This window comes from Triticum dicoccoides, chromosome 2A (genome assembly GCF_002162155.2).
Source record: "Triticum dicoccoides isolate Atlit2015 ecotype Zavitan chromosome 2A, WEW_v2.0, whole genome shotgun sequence".
NCBI lineage: Eukaryota > Viridiplantae > Streptophyta > Magnoliopsida > Poales > Poaceae > Triticum > Triticum dicoccoides.
This window is the reverse complement of record NC_041382.1, coordinates 126,301,385-126,309,526: the sequence shown is the minus strand read 5'-3', so window position 1 is coordinate 126,309,526 and position 8,142 is coordinate 126,301,385.

Sequence of the window (8,142 nt, the reverse complement as noted above, 5' to 3'; positions counted from 1 at the left end):
CTCCGCCAAGGGCATAGCTGTTAATCCTGAGAAGGTGTCTGCAATTGTGAAGGGAACCGCCTTAGAATGTCAAGCAGCTCCGCAGTTTCCTTGGGCTTGCAAGCTATTGTCGAAGATTTGTTGAGAATTTCTCTATGATCGCGAAGCCTCTTTAAAACCTCATCCAGAAGCATGTGAAGTATGTCTGGACGCCTAAATATGACGTGGCTTTCAACACCCTCAAAGAGAAGTTAGTCACAGCTCCAGTTCTGACTCCTCCTGATGAATCCAGACCATTCGAAGTTTTCTGTGATGCTTCCCTTCAAGGCCTCGGTGTTGTGTTAATGCAAGAGAAGAAAGTTGTGGCCTATACCTCTCACCAGTTAAAGCCCAACGAAAAGAACTACCCAACTCATGACCTCGAGTTGGCGACAGTTGTCCATGCTCTTTTAACATGGAGACATCTCTTGTTGGGAAGGAAACTGGACATCTTCACTGATCATAAGAGTCTCAATTACATCTTCACTCAGCCCAACCTCAACCTCAGGCAGACTCGTTGGGTCAAAATGATTCAAGAGTATAATCCGAGTATTGAATATACTCCATGCAAGGTGTAAGTGCATCTAGTGCCACCCCTAGTTGGTTTTGGAGTATTGACGACAAACCTAGTTGAGGGACTAATGTGTTTGTGAGAATTGCAGGATAACACAGGTAGAAGTCCCTCATTGATTCGGTTTTCCTACCAGAGATGACCCCTAAAAATGTATGAAGACATTGAAGTCAAAGGTGGTATGTGAAGACATTCACATTGAAGACTATGACAAGAGAAGACATCGCGTGAAGACTATGGAGCGCGAAGACTTAGCAGTTTCGTCGTTATGTGTTTTTATTTGTTGAGTCATAGGAACCACTGTACTGTTAAGTGGGGTCCAAGAGAACCAGTCAAAATGACTGAAGTGATGCTTAACCAAAATCCTATATCTTCGAGTGAAGACAATGAGAGCAAATCTTGTCCAGAGTTGGATAAGTCAGCTTTGCTTGTAGCCCAAGTAAAGTTGCCGTGTGTGTTTGAAATCTGACCGTTGGGACACGTGTCAGTTCCTTAGTGACCCAGGGTCATTTCGGACAAATCAGGTCGGGTTGCCTAGTGGCTATAAATAGCCCACCCCCTACAACCATAAATGGTTGGCTGCTCAGAGTTAAAGCACGGCTTTTGTCGTTTGAGAGCAACCCACCTCGAAGCCTTTGAGAGAGAATTCCTTGCGAGGATAAAGCCCTAAACACCCAGAGCCAAAGAGTGTTAGGCATCACTTAAGTCTTCCTGTCTGTGTGATCTGAAGACTTATTACAGTTGAGGACTGTGAATCCTCCAGCCAGTTAGGCGTCGCGTTCTGAGCATCCAAGAGTCATTGTGGATTGCCGGTGAACGAAGTCTGTGAAGGTTTGGAAGTCTACCTTGAAGACTTACCAGAGTGATTGGGCGAGGTCTGTGTGACCTTAGCTCAAGGGGAATACGGTGAGACTAAGTGTCCTGAGCTGCGGTTCAGGACTAGGTGTCCAGGACTGTGTATCCTCAGGTTTAAATACCTATCCGCCCTAACCATACGTACAACTGTCACTGCAGTTGGAACTGGTCTACCAAACCTTTGTCTTCATCCCGCACACTGGTTCTATCCTTCCCATCTCTTTATTTACAGTTGGCTCTTGTGAAGTCAGTGCCTATTTGCATTATCCATTTGTCTTCACTGTGTACCTGATCTTTACTACCTAGCTGCTATTAGTCATTGTGCTTTCACTTCATCGAATACTTGACTATGGTCTGCCTAGTGTAGTCTACCTTCCGCTGCATGGTAATAGGTTCATTTCTATCATTTATCTTCAAAACCTCCATGTTTTGAAGACTTTCATAAAAATCGCCTATTCACCCCCCTCTAGTCGATATAACACATTTTCAATTGGTATCAGAGCAAGGTACTCCCTTGTTCTATGTGATTTTGGTTTAACCACCTAGAGTTTTAGTTATGTCGACCTCAGGAATGAAGACTGTGTCATGCCCCATCTTTGACGGTCACGAGTATCCCAAGTGGAAGGCCATGATGGAGAAACGCCTCATGGCGACAAACAACGAGCTGTGGACTGTCACTGAGATTGGTCTGACCGATCTGTGCAAGATGGCAAAAGCTGATGACATTCGCAAGTACACTCTTCTCAACCTCATGGCGAAGGACGTCATCTGCTCCTGTCTGTCTCAAAATCAGTTTAGGAATATCATGCATCTCGATCATGCGAAGCTTATCTGGGACCGTCTCTCTGAGGTCTATGAAGGTCATCGAACTCGTCATGATCCTTGGTTTGAGGACTTTAAGGAGTCTCTCAAAGCGATGACATTCGAACCAGAATCATCATCTTCTGCATCATGCCTTATGGCAAAAGATGCTAAGGTAATTGAATGCTATCTATCTGAATCCAATGATGATGAATCTGGTGATGAAGTTGGACCTAGCTATGCAAAACTTGCTTCCCTTGCCACTAAACAACAGAAAGCTATGGAACATATTCAAAAACTATTAGACAAAAGCGATGACCTGTTGGACGCTGAAATGACTCGATCTCAGTCCTTAACTGAAGACATAAAAAATCTTCATGTTAAGTATGAGGAACTTGAAAGTTGTCATGAAACCCTCTCAACAACTCATGAAAACTTTCCTATGATTATCTTCAAAGGAAGCAAGAACTCGAGAAATTGAGAGCGGCTCATGAAGATCTTCAAAAGTAAAACGAGTCACTTCGCGCTGAACAGATCAGTCCCGCTCAGGAAGGATTTGAACCATCATGTCAAGTGCCTTGAGCGTGATAACGCTACTTCTATTGCTGAATGTTCTACTGCTGCTACTGTTGCAATATCTTCAACTGTTGATGTGGTAACTAACCCCTCTGCTGAGGATACCACTGCTATTTTTGATGAGAATGCTAGGTTGAAGACATTGCTTGAAACAGGGATGTACAAAAGTCTCAAAGGGCATCAGACACTATGTGATGTCCTCAAAAGGCATATCCTGAACCGAAACCCTAGGAAAGAGGGTGTTAGGTTCGAAAGGAAAATGAATGCTGATGGCTCTTACTGGAAAGCTGAGCAGTACCCCAAAACCACATGGGTTGCTGCAAAGGAATCTTCAGCGGATCCATCCACCCTATCTGGCTTCACTTGTGCTAATCCCATTGTTATTGATGAATCCTTTGATGCAAACTATAAACTGTTTAAGAATCAGAATGGTGAAGTGTTTGCCAGGTATATTGGTACTAACTGCAGGAATGGACCGCCTATGAAGAAGATCTGGGTGTCGAAAAGGTGTTTGGAGAATCTTCCTGTGAATGTCATCATGACACCACAGGTGAAGAAGACAAACCCCAGACCACAGGCTTCATACGGTCCAAAGGCTTCATACAGATAGAGGACTCACCTGAGTCGCACTAACGCAAATGTTTTGCAGGGAAACCATACTCAGGCCTGTGAATATGAGCGTGTTTCATCAAACCGCCATGTTCATAAGACCACGAACTATTTTGCTTATTCTTATGAGTACTATTGTCCACCTGCAAGACTTTTTGCTAGGGCTCCAAAGCCAAAGTTCTCAGATGCTGCACTTAGACTCATTGCTTCGAAGCCACCCTTGAAGACGTGGGTGGCTAATAAAGCTTAACTCTCTTTTGCAGGGAAAGGTCTCCAGCCAAAAACCAAAATTGTCTGAAGCTATTGCTGGGGACCTTAAACATCTTGTAGGGTGCAAGATCAAATGCCCAAATGGTCTTATTATGTACTTTGTTCCCGAGTCGCTTGCTACTTGCCCTATCAGTCCTAATCTCGACCTAAGCTTTAATAATCTACTGGTTCGTCAAATGTTTTGCTTCACAATTCTCTTCGTGAAGCCTATCCCCCTAACTGCACTATAGGGTACGACACCAGCAGCTTCAGAATGGATTATTGATAGTGGGTGTACTAATCACATGACTGGCAAGCGAAGTCTTCTCATGGACTCAACCTTACGTCCATCTGACAGAAGTCACATCACATTTGCTGACACTAGCAAAAGCAAGGTATTGGGTCTAGGTAGAGTTGCAATCTCAAAGGATCAACACATGGATAAAATCATGCTTGTTGAATCCCTTGGTTTCAACTTAATGTCTGTCTCAATGCTTTGTGCTTTAAACATGATTGTGATGTTTGGAAAATATCGTTGCCTTGTACTAATGGAATCTCGCAAGTCTCTAGTGTTTGAAGGGTATCGGAAAGATGATTTGTATGTGGTAGATTTCTCAGCAGGACCACAACTTGCAGTATGTCTTCTAGCAAAAGCTTCTGAATGCTGGCTCTGGCATCGGAGGCTAGGACATGCTAGCATGAGGAACCTCCACACCCTTGCAAGGAAGAAGCATGTCATAGGCATCGAGGGCGTCAAGTTCAAGAAGGATCACTTATGTGGTGCCTGTGAAGCAGGAAAGATGACGAGGGCCAAGCATCCCTCGAAGACAATCATGACAACGACTCAACCCTTCGAACTGCTACACATGGATCTTTTTGGTCCCACTCATTACTCAACTCTTACTACCACTGCTTGTCTCTATGGCTTTGTCATTGTTGATGATTATTCAAGATATACTTGGGTGCATATAATCCTCTACAAGACTGAAGTGCAGGATGTCTTCAGACGCTTCGCCACTCGAGCAATGAACAACTATGGCGCCAAGATAAAGCACATCAGAAGTGACAATGGCACTGAATTCAAGAACACTGGCCTAGATACATATCTTGATACCTTAGGCATCACACATGAATTCTCAGCTCCATACACGCCACAGCAGAATGGCGTCGTCGAACGCAAGAATAGAACACTTATTGAGATGGCCCGGACGATGTTTGATGAATACAAGACTCCAAGAAAATTCTGGCCGGAAGCCATTGATAGTGCATGCCATATCATCAACCGTGTTTATCTTCACAAGCTTCTGAACAAGACATCCTATGAGCTCCTTACTAGCAAGAAGCCAAATGTCAGTTACTTCAGAGTATTTGGCACCAGGTGCTGGATCAAGGATCCACATCACACTTCAAAATTTGCACCAAAAGCACATGAGGGTTTTATGCTTGGATATGGAAAGGATTCGCACTCCTACAGAGTCTTCAACCTTTTTCACTATAAAGTGGTTGAAACAGTGGATGTGCGGTTCGATGAGACGAACGGCTCACAAAGAGAGCACCTGCCAAATGTGCTAGATGAAGTTCCATCCAGTGAATCAATCAAACTTATGGGAATTGGAGAAATCATACCATCTGAAGCTCATCCTGAAGAGGAACTTATCATCTCCGCACTTAATCAACCTGAAGACAATGCTCAGCCTGAAGACAATCCCTCTAACGATGACAATGATCAGCAAGAGCAAAATCTTCGTCTTGTACATCCTCGTGTTGCAAATGAAGTACAGATTGAGAGAATAATTGATAACATCAATGCACCAGGTCCACTCACTCGTTCAAGGGCAACACAGCTAGCAAATTTCTGTGGGCACTTCGCATTCGTCTCAATATCTGAACCCAAGAAAGTTGAAGAAGCCTTCATGGAACCTGAATGGATTCAAGCTATGCAAGAAGAGCTTCAAAAGTTTGAGCTGAATAATGTATGGGAACTGGTTAAGCGTCCTGATCCTCGCAAGCACAATATAATAGGCACCGAATGAATATATCGCAACAAGCAAGATGAGCATGGTCAAGTTGTTAGAAACAAAGCTCGTCTCGTTGCTCAAGGGTACACTCAAGTTGAAGGGATTGACTTCGATGAAACATTTGCTCATGTGGCTAGACTTGAAGCCATACGCATACTGCTGGCCTATGCAAATCATCATAACATACTTCTATACCAAATGGATGTGAAGAGCGCTTTTCTCAATGGCAAGATTGAAGAAGAAGTGTATGTTGCACAACCGCTTGGCTTTGAAGATCCAAAACATCCTGACATGGTGTACAAGCTCAACAAGGCACTGTATGGCCTCAAACAAGCCCCTCGGGCTTGGTATGACACACTCAAAGACTTCCTGAAGAGCAAATGATTCAAATCTGGTTCCCTCGACCCCACTCTCTTCATGAAGACATATGATGGTGAACTGTTTGTGTGCCAAATATATGTGGATGACATTATCTTCGGCTGCACCAATCAGAAATACAGTGAAGAGTTTGGATATATGATGCAAGAGCAATATCAGATGTCCATGATGGGCGAGCTAAAGTTCTTGCTTGGTCTTTAAATACGTCAGCAACGCAACGACATCTTCATATCTCAAGAGAAGTACCTCAAAGATTGCCTGAAGAAACTTGGTATGCAAGACTGCAAAGGCTTCACGACGCCAATGCCAGCCAAACATCATCTGGGTCCCGACGACAATGGTAAAAGAGTTCGATCAAAAGGTATACCGCTCCATGATTGGTTCTTTACTTTATCTATGTGCATCTAGGCCAGATATTATGCTTAGTGTTTGCATGTGTGCTCGATTCCAAGCGGCACCAAAGGAATCGCATCACTTAGCTGTGAAGCGAATTCTTCGATATTTGGCTTACACCCCAACACTAGGATTATGGTATCCAAAGGGATCAGAGTTTGATCTGGTTGGATTCTCGGATGCTGATTATGCTGGTGACAAGGTGGATCGCAAGTCTACATCAGGCACATGTCATTATCTGGGACGATCACTTGTATGTTGGTCTTCAAAGAAGCAGAACTGTGTATCTCTCTCCACTGCTGAATCTGAATACATTGATGCTGGATCTTGCTGCGCTCAGCTTCTGTGGATGAAGAAAACACTCAAAGACTATGGCATTCATCTGAAGCAAGTGCCACTCTACTGCGACAACGAAAGCGCCATCAAGATCGCCAACAACCCAGTTCAGCACTCGAAGACAAACACATTGAAATTCGTCATCACTTTCTTAGAGATCATGTTGTGAAGGAAGATATTGATATCATACACATCAACACTGAAGAGCAATTGGCAGATATCTTCGCCAAGCCCTGGATGAGAAGAGATTTTGCACGTTACGGTGTGAGCTAAATATCTTGGAATCCTCAAATGTCCTGTGATCAGGCACACATCCTAACACTTATGCATATTGATGACTTAGATGTGCAACACATGAAGTAAAGTATATCTTCAATCAATGAAGACATACATTCTAAGTGTGAATACATTAATGTGGAATTTGACTTCGGAGTGCCACGATAATTGTGCGCCGTGTCTGGGTCTAATACTTCCTATACGGTGGGTAACGCCACCACCAAATTCTTCTATTTGAAGTGTTTCACCCATGCATTACATTTGCTATGTCTTCACATTTGGTTTGGCTTCAATAGAATCTCAACCTATCTTCATGCTTATCTTCACTATGTTGATTATATATATATACTAGTGTTCTGTCCTCTACAACATTCATTTATAGCTATGTCTTCTTGTTGAATCTTTTAAACTAAGTGAATGTGATCGGACCCTAACCTCTCTATGCTTCCTATCTCAAACTCTATCTCTCCAAATCATATGCATTCTCTTGAAACTGTCGAATGTCTTCTCTGCGTTGTCAGCAGAAGATACAGAGACAAACATTACGTCCGCTTTCAATGCTAATTCCTTCACCTGAAACCCGGAGAAGTGGGAACGACCACCCGACAATCCAGGCGTGCATGGGAACGTGGAACAACCTCCGATATGTTGCATGATGGCCACGTGTCCTTCAGATGTGAATTGCCAGGGGCACCTGTGTAATAACGTTGTGCCGTCCCTGTCCCTATAAATACACGCCTCACCACAGTCATTATCCTTTCTTCCATTCTCGCACAAACCCTAGCGCCACCGCTAGCCCTCGACAATGCCGGCGACGAAGCTCTTAGCTGCCGCAACCTCTCCGACGCCGTCTTCACGCCGGCCGCGGACATCGTCTTCTCTGCCATCGTCATAGGTGTCCTCCGTCGCCAAGTTAGGGCACAAACGATCGAACTGCTTGGCCTCCTCTTCCACTCCATCTAGCAGTTCTTCGTGTGGTAAATAAAACTTCCTTTTTACGGCCCCTTTGATCCTATAGATTCATCACTTTCTACCACAAGCAGTTTCTGTTCACACAAGTTG